Below are 12,153 nucleotides of genomic sequence, written 5' to 3'. Positions count from 1 at the left end.
CGCCCGACGGCACCCCCCACGGCCACGGCCCCGGCCCCGGCCACGGCCCCGCGTCTTCAGAGGGCGCCGACATAACGCTGGCCAACAGGGAAGGCAGGGGAAAAACACGTCCTCTTGTTTTGGGGTGTGCGCTTGATTTTCCTTTTTTCTCTTTTTTCTTTTCTCTTTTCTTTTTTCTTTTCTTTTCTTTTCTTTTCTTCTCTTTTCTTTTCTTTTCTTCTCTTTTCTTTTCTTCTCTTTTCTTCTCTTTTCTTCTCTTTTCTTCTCTTTTCCCTTTCCTTTCCTTTCCTTTCCTTTCCTTTCCTCTCCTCTCCTTTCCTTTCCTCTCCTTTCCTTTCCTCTCCTTTCCTCTCCTTTCCTTTCCATTTTATTTTATTCTATTTTTTTTTAATTTTTTTTTTATTTTTTTTTGGCTCAGCCCCAGTGCATTGCAGCCACTGCCGGAGCTTTTGGGGCTGCCCCAGGAAAGGTAAACCAAGGGATAAACGTCGGGGCTTCAGTGCTTGTGGGACAGTCACAAGGGGGAGAAGACACAGGCTCCTGCTGGTTAATAAAGTTTATTCATAACCTTAATTCCGGTTTAGTAACTTTAGATATAACAAGTTGTGCGGTAATTGCGGTTGTTAAGGGAGCACCGGGCAGTTTTTTCCTAGAGGGTATCAAATTCTGTGTTATTATTATACATGCACTAAATCTCCATTAAAAGGCTTTCTGTAAATGTTTCAAGGCTATGCCAGATAGAAGGGTACTTCATCTTGGTTTCCAAACGGGGTATTATCTATTTTAAACACCCTGCAATAACAGTTGCCTTATTTGTCTCCCACCAAAAAATACGGTGGCTTACGAACGCCTTGGTTTTTTGCAAGAAGAAAGACATAAATAGAACTTTCATGACTGCTGTATCAGTCATTAGTAAATCTGGGTTCAAATGTGCACTCTCTATAGAGCCTGGCCGCAGTCTTTCACAGTCTAGCAAAATAAGGAAACTCCAGGATGGAAACTCAATGAGCCTAACTATTCTGCTTCCTTTTATTTTTTTCTCCCTTTCATATAAATCACACTCTTTTGAGGCTGCTGCTTTTCTTTTGCGGGCACAAACCCCTCATCTTTTAAAGTCTGTCTTTCAAGCTAATTGTTTCAACAGGCCAAGCAACTTGCAAAAGACAGCTCCAGCCTATCTCCATATTGTCTCCCCAGGAATGTTTATAAAAGAAATATACATTTATACAATAGATGCAACTGTTCAAAGGCCAGCTAGTGAAGGAATATTTTTAATGAGATTAGTTAACGGGGTTGTTCAGCGCCTCGAAGGAAGCATTCAGTGCTTGCAGGGCAGAATTGCTCTGGCAGGGCCTGGAGCCGGCGGCAGGTATTGGATGGGCTCCCAAGGATTTCAGTGGCCTTTGAATGAAGGACTCAGAGACAGATATAAGAAGTTGAAAAGTGCAAGCGGCAGCACGGAGAAATAAAATGGAGAGCGGCAGGACAGATGCAAGCAAAGAGCAGTGATGTGTGAGCCTCCGGAGGTGGCGTTTATGTTTGTGAGGAAGGTCTGTGCTATTAAGTTTCAATTTGACAGTGCATTTTAACAAACGTTTTAGAGAAATATGTTTGCAGGAAGGGTCGAAGATACCCAAATCTTTGACTGCAGTGAAGCATCAAGTGGACCGTAGCATCTTAGGGAGATCTGGCAAACTTGAAATTAGGAGGGGAAAAAAGGATTGGGCAAGATTTTGCACTGTTTTTGCAAAGGCAGTGGAGTAAATGATGTTGTTCTTGTGGAATTTCTGACCCATCTGAAACTGAATCTACCTGAGTCTCACGTGTGTTTTTCAGTCCGCTTATTTTCGCAATCCTTTTCAAAAAAAGCATTCATATTTTTATTTTTAATGATAACTCATCACTAGATTTTTTAGGATCTGATCCCATCACTCTCCTGGCAGTGGTTTTTCCTCCTGTTGTTGAGGCCAATGTTCTGCTTGTGCTCTCGACGCCAATATGATTACTCACTCAAGTAGGACCTAGATACGTGAATCAGTATTGTAAAATGCGGCCCGGAATCTGTAAATGGAAAACGTTAGCTCCAATAGGCAGGCTATGTGTCTGGTTTAACTCTCAGCTCCATTAATATGTCCATTACTTAAATGAGCGAGATAGCAGGCCTGCCCTAGAGTAACAACTTCCCCACTATCCCATTACAGGAGGCCTCAACGTCTTGTTATTCCCCCCTGCCCCCCCCATTTCAGCAGCCTGCACGATGTGGGATAAGGCTGCCGGTGACACAGCCACGACTTATTTCCGAGGAGCAGGATTTTCTAAATGTGTCCACTAGATAGCACAATAAACTTCCTTCTTTTCCTGCTGAAAAACTTTCTCTCCCACCCAAAGAGCCATTAGCCCTTCGGTCTCAGAGTAATGGTGCTTCAGAAGGAGATCAAAGTTTCTCAGATAAGTGTTCCTTTACACAATGTTACCGACACTCTGCTTTGTAAACAGGCTTCTTTTTTATGGTTAAGAAGGACATATAAACATGCCAAGTGAGATGGATAGACTGTCACTTTTTCTTTTTCTTTTTTCTCTTTGTATGTGTGTGTGTGTTAACTGCTCAATGAGTATCATGGTTGGGTTGTGCTGATACCATTGAACGTGGCCTGTCTTTTGTGTAAACAGAGGAAGAAAAGAGAACTGAAGAAGTAATCCCATGTGCAGATTTCTTACCAGAGTCATGGCAGCTTCAGTCCCCCTTTCTGCTGCCTTTGATGAGAAAATGATGACGTGTCCTTCTGAAAGAAGATGGAGACGTTAGCATGCAAATCCATGTGCTTGGATACCCGCCTGGATGGACATGTTAGACCGAGGTTCTGCTTTAGGATCTAGGCTGGGCCTTGTAAATCCAAAAAAATGAGGCTGCTGCCTCAGTTAAGGTTTCGCAGCTGCCTCAGTCCCCTTTAGCTTGAAACAAAGAAGAGCATGAGCCCCCCCCCACCAAGGCCTCTGGGAAAAGCTTAAGTCCCCCATTAGGGACCGTATAAAGAGACTGGTCCCTGCTGTAGGGCAAGTCGGCATGTGTCCCTACTGAAGGGAGGGCCAGCTAGAAACAGCTGATAGGAAACCCAAGAGGTGGAGGAAAATGTTCCAGCTGAAGCAGTGTGAATACCTTCTGTAACAGGTATTGTGCAGGACATCTTTTATTCAGCTGGGAAACCTGAACGCAAATTTGCATTTTGAATCTATTTAAAATTAAGTGAAATCAGCAACTGGGGTGCTCCCATTCTTGCTTCTTAGGGAGACTGGGGCTTCCAAATGTAGATTTGACTCTTCCAGCTGGAGAAAAACATGTGCCGTGGCCTCTGCTCGTGTCTTGTCATCTAGGGAACTAGTCAGGACCCTCTCTTGTAGCTTGGTTAGTTGTTACGCTTTGAATAACTGTGTGTTCTCTGTCATGCATTACCAAATGCTATATATAAGGTAAGATACCCCCCCCACACACCTCCTTCTTTCAAGCCTCCCAGTGAATTTATTGCCTTTCTACCCAAACTGTAAGCTCCTCAGGGCAAGGACCAGGGCTGTGCAGTGGCAGCCCTGAGCAATGCCCTTGCAGCATGATCCCCCAGCGCATAAAAGGAAGGAGCAAAGTGTCTGCTTACATCTCCCCTTTCAAACCAGGGGCCTGAGATTTCTGGATCCCTGACTTAAGGAGCTGATGACAAGGCCCATCTTGTCTTTCACATTTCAGAGCTAACTATAGGAGTGTAATGCACATCTTTAAAAACAGGTGACACAAGGGATTTTCTGCGACAACCTTTCAAACTAAAGCAGAAAACCTCTCTTCCCAGGTTGAAAACACTCTTAATCACGATGCACAACCTCCCACTGACACGAATGTGCTGCAGCTCTCCTAATTAGACATCCCTGAGGGTTATTGTAACTGTAGTGGCACCTAGAAACACAGCCACGGATTTGGACCTCGACCTCCTCTCCACTTCAGCAATACAGGCAAAACCAAACCAAACCAAAAGATGAGAGAGAAACGGTGAACGTAGACAGACCTTTTCCCTTCCCTTCCCTTGGGAATGCCAAGGTAAAAGGGAGACAGGAATAGGCTCAGCTCAGCGGTGGCTTAGTCGCTGCCCTGGACCTGTAAGCCTCCCGGCAGAGAGAGCCTTGCAGAGAGATGCGAAGGAGAGTGCTGGAGCGATCTGCAGGTGGCTGTAGGAAAACCCACCCTGAAGGGCTGTGCAAGTGTTGATTAAGATGCCTCTTTATTACGCAGCTTTGCTTACTCTTCTGTGTTCTTCAAGGAAAAGATTTGCCTATTTCCTTTAAGTGGGAGGAACAGTGGTATAGCCAGCCTAGCCAAAAGCCTCCTACAAACCTGTTTTCTCCCTTCCTTTTTCCTGCCCTTTTGCATCCACAGGCAAGGCTATCTCAGATCTCATCTTTTAAGTGCTACAACCGATCCATTAAACAGCTTCTCGTGGACATTTTTTTCAACTCCGAGGAGTAGAGTTGCTGAGTGAGAAAGGCATGAGCCGGGCTCTCGCTGCTGGGACTTCCTCCAGACCAGCTTGCAGTCCTAAGAAAAATGAGTTGGATGGTCTCAGCTCTGTCCCCAATGAGCAGCAGCAGTAGATCACTTTGCAAAAATGAGCCACGCGTAATTTGGCACCATTGACAGAAGGCTCGCTCGCAGCAGCTCGGGGCCTTGCAGGCTTGAGATAATGTGCTGCTAAAATCACCTCTTGACCCTAACCCAGGAGGTTCCTCCAGGTCACAAGGGAAGAGGGGGGTAGCAGGCCACTGTGAGATACCTTGATAAATGTACAAGCCCCTACAAGTCAGCCTGGCACGCCTGCACTGGTGTGAGCCACTCTGTTTATCACAGTAAGAAGAATGTGTTTCCTGAGTTGTGTTAGAGGACTCCAGACTTCTCATTTAAGCTGCCTCCTCCTTTTTCCCCTCCGGTGCAGCGAGCCCACCGTAGTGAACCGGTGGCCCTGACGGAGCGCAGAAGCACGCTGCATGCATCTCCTTGTGATGGAGCTGGCAGAGAAAATCGGACACTGGGACAAACAACCATAAATCAGGACTGTCCTGATTAAATCAGGCATGGCTGGCAAGTAAGTTATTAGCCGCCTGTGAAACTAATTGTGATACTGATACACTCAATTTTGCTGTGTCTTTCAAACACCGGTTGTGATGGGAAACAGCTGTTAGAACCCGAAAAAAAAAAGAAAGGGAGAGAGAGAAAGAGGAAAAAAAAAAGAGAGCGCGCTTACGATTCAGAATCATAATAAAGTCTGTCTTCTCTATTCCCTTGCACAAAAGCTCTTAGATTCTTCTATTCTCCTCTAGACAATTACTCCCAGCAGGCAGGGTCACTCAGGATGAGCACACTATTGCATTTAAAGTTCATCTACTGAAGGGGGGAGAAAGACAGAGAAAGGAGGAAAAAAAAAAAAATCTTCCCATTAATGTGTGAAAAAATGGCAGGTTTAAAATGGGTTAGAAATTCAGGTTAAAGCAAAAAAAAAAAAAAATTGTCACACGACATCAGTAGGGGAAAAGATTTCGTTCAGCGGTATTGTTTGACTGAACACTTCCTTCACAATAACACTAGTGCCGGGATAGAAAAGCCAGTGTTTATTTGATGCCTGGACCGGGCAACTGTTATGAGCAGTTAGCATGGAAGAAAAGGGATGTTTTGAAATATGTCAAAAGGCAAAAGGGCCTGATCCTGCTCTGGTGGAAGCTGGTGGTGAGCCCTCCTCTGAGTCCTGTCTCGGCTAGCAAAGTGCTTCGCCAGACCCGGGGGGGCTGTGCCGGAGTCAGCGGCGTGACCCCCTGCACGGGCTGCCGTGAGAGAAGAGTGCAATCTGGCCGGTTAAAACCTATTGCTGTCAAGAATTTGCCTCACGCGAGCCAAGGGCAGGTAGTTAGTAGCGCTGTAGTAGTTGTAATAGCTTAAGGGTAGGAGCCGAGCTGGGTTTGTAGAGAGATAGTTACTGGACTGAGAAACATAGCTCAAAAACCAGACAGGATTTTGAGTATACAGGCACTTCTTCAGGTCTGAAAAAGAAGCAGCAAAGCCTAGCTTGAAGTTTGTTGCTCATCTTGGACCTGAAGAAGAACTTTGAGTCCCAAAGCCTGTTTTTTCCAGAAATACTTAGGCTAATAAAAACCATTACCTCTCTTTGTACACTTCTGATAGCCAGGATGACTACACGTATTTGAAAAACCTTCTCCTACACGGTGCAGAACATACCTGCATATGCAATATGTGGAATTTGAAGACGCTTCCCCATGGGAATATTTATTCTTGGTGATTTTGTACCTTCTGCTGAAGTCACTGCAATGCGCCACTGTTGGAGGTTAACTTCCAGCACTTGGTTTCAATCCCTGTGGCCCCAAATACCTTATACCTCCTATTTTACCTTTTTGCCACTTTTCCTTCTCATCTTGTATCTATCTAGTCTGTCTTTCTATCACTGTTCTTTTTTTTTTTTTTTTTAAGTTGTATTTTAGCTATTAGAGTGGAGGGAAAATGACATGCATTAGCTAATAACCATATGACTGCACCATGACTTTTGGAGAGATGGAAGGAAAAAACAAATCACTCACGTTTCAAGAATCTAACCCCATCCTCTCAGCTTCCACGGTAATATCTCTTGCTTCCTGTTTGCAAACCAGAAATGTTTATTTACAGTGTCTTTCAAGACAGCTTTTCAATGTATAATGCTCGTGTCATTACATAATGGGTCATAAATGATGTTGGTTGTCATAGAAAAACACAAAGTCATCAAATATTTTCTTGTTTTTTGTTTGCCTTTTGTGGCAGGATTCAGAGCCGGCTGCAGTTGGGAAGTCTGAAGGTAAATCATCATCTTCCCAATAATTCCAGCTCCAGTGTGTTCAGTCCATCAGGAGTTTATGAGGGAGGTGATCCTGATGCTGAAAATTTTGCTTGTATTTTTTTTTAGTGGCCCTGCTTTTTCAGGCAGCCCATTGGCTGTGTGCCCTGAGAGAGCCAGGCAAAGGCCTGCTTGTCCATGGTTTTGTGAACAGAAGTGGAACACTATGATACAAATATGAAAATCCAGACCGTGAACATTTATTTTTTGCATGTATAAGGCTACGCACTAATCCAGAAGGGTATCAGATCCTGGGAGTTTCTACTATAACCCTGAAAAACTGCGACAATGGTTAGTGCAGGTTTTTGGGGGATTTTTCTGATCTGAACTGTAGCAGTGGCGACGTGTATGAGTGCAATTTTTTTATGGTGTTGAGATGAAGCTGGCTGGTCTGGTCTCCCCTTCCTGTAGCTATTGTGGGGACCAGTAAGATATACATAATATGCCCAGAAGGTGCAGCCCTTATTCCTGACTTAAACTGACACCTGGCTGTCATAGACTTTGAGCTCTGCTGGACCCCCTTGCCCTCTCCTTGTACTGGGTTTGTTTGGCAACATTAGGAATTGTTCCTTGTCTCAGAAACCCGGGAGGAGAAGGAAAGCAGCCCTTAAGCCAGGATACTGGGTCGAAATTTTGCCTATGCTTACACCAGTGTGTATTGGGTATAACTCCCCTGAAGCTGGTGGTGAAGCTGCTATTCTTACCTCTGAACAAATCAATTCTGAGCTCTAAAAATAAGTGAATTAGAAAAGAGGCAAAGCTACCATTTATAAAATAAATGTGTTTATTTGGTAAATGTTGTATCCTGTGTATGGACTTCATCGATATCAGGTCTACCTAAATTATTCTTAATCTTATTAGGGAAAAGGCAAAAGGATTTTGCATACTTTTACTAAATCAGGAGACCTTTTTATTCTCTTTATCAGAATAATGGCAAATAAACCACTATCAGGGTAAAAGGCAAATGACAAAATACATCCATGCAGAAGACACACAAAACCTCCCACTTTCCTCATTTGGGAGGGCACTGAGAGTCATTTCTGGACTGCCCGAAATAGATGACCCTTCTGGATCACTGGTGTAATTCCACTAATGTCAGGGAAGCTCTATCTCCCGTACATACCTCCTACTGAGCTTATGGGTACCTACTCAGGAAGAAGAGGGTCTCACGCCTAATTCTTATCAGCACCAGAGGTTATTTGCTGCGGTCCTCTGGCATTAATGCACAGCAGGGTGTCGGTGAGCACCCGATAAAATTTCCAGCTGCACACAAGGAAATGCTGGACTAATAAAGTGTTCTTTTAGTGACTTGCATAGACCAAAGGCTTTATCTTCCCCTCCGAGGAAATATACAGCTGTCACAAGTAATATCGCTGAAAAAGTTTTCAGTTACTATGCAAGGTCAGATTACCTGCATCTTTCATTATCTAGGTGGGTGATGAAAAGTTGTTGAGCTCTATCAAAAGCGAGGCCTCAATTTAGCAAGGTGGCTAAGCAGGTAGCTGACTTTGCTGGGACTCTCCGTGCACATTAAACCAGCCGTGTGCTTTAGCAGGCTGCTGAATAGGAAGCTAAATTTCAAGACGAGTTCTCGAATGCCGGCTTGGAAATCAGATACCCACACTTGCAACTGGAAATCATAAATTATGCCAATATTATGCACAAGAGTGTGTGGGGGGTGTGTGTGAAAAGAGAAAAAAAAAATGTGTAGAGGAACAGTAGGAGCAAACGCTCTTCTGCAGCACACCATGCATTTTGCACGCGTATGTTGTATTTGTGCGCTGTCTGAAGAAGCCTTCAGAGATGTACATCGCATGAAACCACTACTCATCCTTTAAGCTGAATTTTTATTACATAACTCCTACTGTGTTAGTAAAAAAATTTAAATAAATCTAAAAGTACCAGCCCTGCTACGAGTTCCAAACATGGTTCTCATTTCAGGATCCTGGTATGCACTTGTAAAACATTTAAATGCCTATTGGTGGATAAGAAAATCAATTTACTTGTGAGGTGACTAAGTAACAAAACATATTAGAATTGATGTTACAATTAGGAAAAAAAGAAATAAATTGTTTTTCTGCTCATTAATATTTGGATAAATATTTATGAATGTATAAGACAAGCAACCACTGCCAACACTAGATCTTTATTATGCCAGGCATAGGAATAATTCAAGCATTTAGGCAGCTGCAGGTAGAACTTAGCCCCACTGGTTGCTCAGCTGAATTCGATCTGGCCTTAGGAAGACTTTGCTTTGGAGGTGGCTCAGGTTATGTGGTTTCTGCGTGGTTTTTATTTGGGACTCATTGAAGAAATGGAGTGAGACAGTCTGCAGGTAACGGGCTCCTGACAACAAGCTGTGCTTGCCTTGACGGATGGGCGCCGGGCAGAGCGATGCTCAGGGTGGACTTCACTGCTCCCCTACGGAAGGGTGAGCCAGACAGGTAGGATTTACAGATGTTTGGTTTGCAGCGTTGGCCAGGCAAACATTTCCAGCCTGGAAGCAGCGGTAGGCACTCCCTCAGGACAGGCTTCCCACTGGGGCCTCGTTTTTTTCCCCTTTTGTTTCTCATTAAAGCTCTCAAATCCCGGCACCGCAGCGCACACGGCGTGTACGAGCCCTTTCGCCTGGCGTTGTGTGCAAGCCTGCTCGCTCCCTGTGCAGGTTGGACATCTTATTGCAAACCCTGCTCAGCCTTCCCCCTGCATAGGCACACCGGCCACCCTGCTGTCCAGCAAGGTGGCTTTCGTGGACCATGAAGGGAGAAGAGGACATTTCCTTTATACAGCGCTGCCCTATATATGTGCAGCTGGGAGAGGAGAGGGGGTCACAGAGAAGAGCTATGGTGGTCTGACCACCCACAGCCATTTCTCTTTTCTTCCTGGTGAAGGGGAGCCTTTTTTTCCCTCTTTTTTTTTTTTTTTTTAAGAAAAAAAGAGTAATGGCTTCATTATCTTCAGGCAATTTTTGTAACCCTCGTCTCTAGTTCAGGATGCGAACCAGAACAATAGGTGTTTTGGAACCTGAGGAAAAAACAGCTGGCCGACGTGGCTCAAAATGTAATTTCGTAGGGGCACTCATCAATAATGCGACTACGGCTCCGTACGGATATTACGCAGGCAGCCTTAATACACTTGCATGGCATCTGGATTGACAAGACAGACCATGATGGCTCCAAAGGGTCAATAAAACATGCGCCATGAAGGACTTACACAATAGACAGTAATGGCTTCTTTGGAGCTGTTACGGTCTATTGGGTCAATAATAATCCACTTTTTAAAGAGTGCCAAAATATGAATTTACACAACAGGCCGTAATGGCTCCTGATCTATCAGATAAATGATATGAATTATCAGCATTAGCGCCCACACTGCAATGCACGTTTACCTATTAGAGTGGATAGAATAAATACTAGGTGCTTCAAAATATGCTTTCATATTCAAAAGGCTGATTTCTAAAAGTGTCTGTGAAAAAAAAAAAGGAAGAGAAAAGCCCAAACTCTCATCATTAAACCTGTGAAATAAAGAGCATAGGTCAGGAAATTTAAATCTGAGACTGTCTCTAGGAGGTTATTGTGAGTTTTCACTTGACATTATTTTTAATTAAATATTGCAGCAGCTTATACCATGTATTTTTAAACTTTTGTTCATTTTTCTAGCACATTCAGGTCTGTGAACCAGGGGAGTCTGTGAACATTTTCCCAGATTGGTAACCTTTTCTATGCAATTGCATCTTTTCTCCTTTATTAAGAACTCGTTGCCTGAGTAATGGTTTGCAGGATCCAGATTGCATGTTATACAAACAGGCTTGGTCTGAATATATGCATTCAAGACCAAAAATCTGTTTAAATAACATATGTTCTGTTTGCGGCCACCTATCTGTCTCTATCAAGGAAGATAAAAGTCCTTGTCTACGCTGGTTCAGCTGCGCAATCAAGACAGAAACCCTCAACTGATGTTTGCCAGCAGGTGGTGACATACAGCAACAAGCTCCAATGGCAGCAACATTTTCCTGCAAAACTTGGAGAAAATCCAGGCTTCAGGAAAATGAAATATGCCTTCAGTTTGGGAAGAAATAATGATGAATGTCCATCAGCGACACATGCGATGATTTAGTCTCATAGCGTGGCAAGAAGAAGTATGTTCAGTCCACAGCAGGTCAAAAGTTTTCCTTGCTGTTTCTCTGCGTTTCCTTCTTGTTATTATAAAACATTTGGCTTGGCTGTGAAATATACTTTTAATTAAAAGATAGGAAAATCATAGTAAGACAGCAGCAGCAGAGAGCTGTTAGAAAGCCTGCTGTCTTAGCTCTCGTAATAAACATAACGCGAAGGATAGGTGCACACAAAAACTGAAGTGTTGTGGTGAGAATATGTGTACACCAACTTATCCGAGTCCTTTCAAAAAGAAGTGTAAATAGCGCTTTCTGCTTGTCTGTGATTTCCTCATGCTTTTTCAAACTTCGTGCTTTTTTTTTTTTCTGGTCTCACAGCCAGGTACACTTGTTTGAAAGACCCGCTGCTCGTACAAATCACCACCATTCAGTTTGCAGTAGGTTAGTGAGCAAATAATTCTTCCATAATAGGCAAGAAAAAAAATTAGTAAGGAATCGTGGCAGGATCTGTCACCTTTGGTTTCTATCGTGCTGTGGTTTCCAGGCACTTAGAATTGCCTGGATTTCGTGCATACATTTTGTATACATGTTACTCCTACCTTAAACAACATGCCCTTTAAAAGAAGTTTGGGTACTCGCAGCGTCTGAAGTGCGATAACTTGACAGAGGAAAATATAAGTCTCGTCCTGCTTAGCAGGGAGCTGAGAACAGGATGAAAATATAAAAATACTGAGGATTTTTTCCCCCATTGCAATGTCTGTTTCCTGCAAGTATCTACCATCTACAATATTGACTGGTTTATCAGGCAGCAGGTATCTCTATCAGTCTATCTTGAATTGTCATCCAACAGGAGATTAAAAGCTGCCTGCCTCCTTCTTGTGATTTTCAGTCTTCACATCGCAAAGTTTTCAATCAAATTTCAGCGGTGTACATTTAGCTTAGAGAACTCGCAGTACTTATCTTCCCAAAGCAGGTGATTTAGACCGTGTTTACCTTGTACAGTTCCAAGATATCTCTCGGCAAACCTGTCCACATCTCAGGCCTTGAAATGATTCCCAAGTTCGTTTTTTGCTTTTCTCTGTCTCGCTTTCTTTTTCCCTCCCTGGCCAGGCTACCAGCCAAACAACA

The sequence above is a fragment of the Haliaeetus leucocephalus genome, unplaced genomic scaffold, assembly GCF_000737465.1.
Source record: "Haliaeetus leucocephalus isolate CR32 unplaced genomic scaffold, Haliaeetus_leucocephalus-4.0 Scaffold587, whole genome shotgun sequence".
Taxonomy (NCBI): domain Eukaryota; kingdom Metazoa; phylum Chordata; class Aves; order Accipitriformes; family Accipitridae; genus Haliaeetus; species Haliaeetus leucocephalus.
This window is presented reverse-complemented; position numbering follows the sequence as displayed.